Source organism: Galeopterus variegatus, unplaced genomic scaffold, assembly GCF_000696425.1.
Source record: "Galeopterus variegatus unplaced genomic scaffold, G_variegatus-3.0.2 Scaffold12508, whole genome shotgun sequence".
Classification (NCBI taxonomy): Eukaryota; Metazoa; Chordata; class Mammalia; order Dermoptera; family Cynocephalidae; genus Galeopterus; species Galeopterus variegatus.
The window spans coordinates 42949-43721 of NW_007738619.1; positions in this window are offsets into that span (position 1 = coordinate 42949).

Genomic DNA, 773 nt, shown 5'->3' on the forward strand with positions numbered 1-773 from the left:
TTCTGGATATTCCTGAGCAGAGCCTAATCAGGAGGTAAATTCAACCAAATACATACTGAAAAACATTCTACAAAATAACAAATAAGTAGTATTCAAATGTGACAAGAAGATGAATATCAAGGAAAAACTGAAGAACTTGTCCAGACTGAAGGAAACTAAAGAGACATGGGCCAATAAAGGCAACAAGTGAATATGGACTGGGTCATTTATTACAAAAAAAAAAAAAGTTATTATGACAATTATCAAAACTGTAAATAAAACTGAGTACTAGGAGTAGTGAGGTATTAATAATGATTTGGTGATTCCACNGTCTTACAGAATGGGGCTGCTCTTCATTATCTTATACCCAAATGGTTCAGAAGTAAAAAGTAGTACATTGTATGGTACTTAGAACCTGTCCATAAGTATAAAACAGTTTCAAATTAAAAAAAATAAAATAAAAAAAAACAATTTCTACAGAGCATGTTAAAGTTATTCCAAATCATTTTATAATAGCACAATAGCATCCTTTTTAACATTATAAGACCAAGTAATTTACTATAGATGCACTAAGAGGACACTGTGGTTTTTCAAACAAATGTCACTCACAGACAAATCGTTATCTAAAGGCATAGGTCTCCTTTATGTCAATTCACTGAATGGATTTCATCTAATTCTTGGTTTAAACCTCTATATTCTAAACCTCACAACCATTCAACCTTATTTCCCACAACTCTTCTGCATGAAAGCTCTGCATAGTGATGCCCAACATGAGTACTAGAAAAAGTGATTTT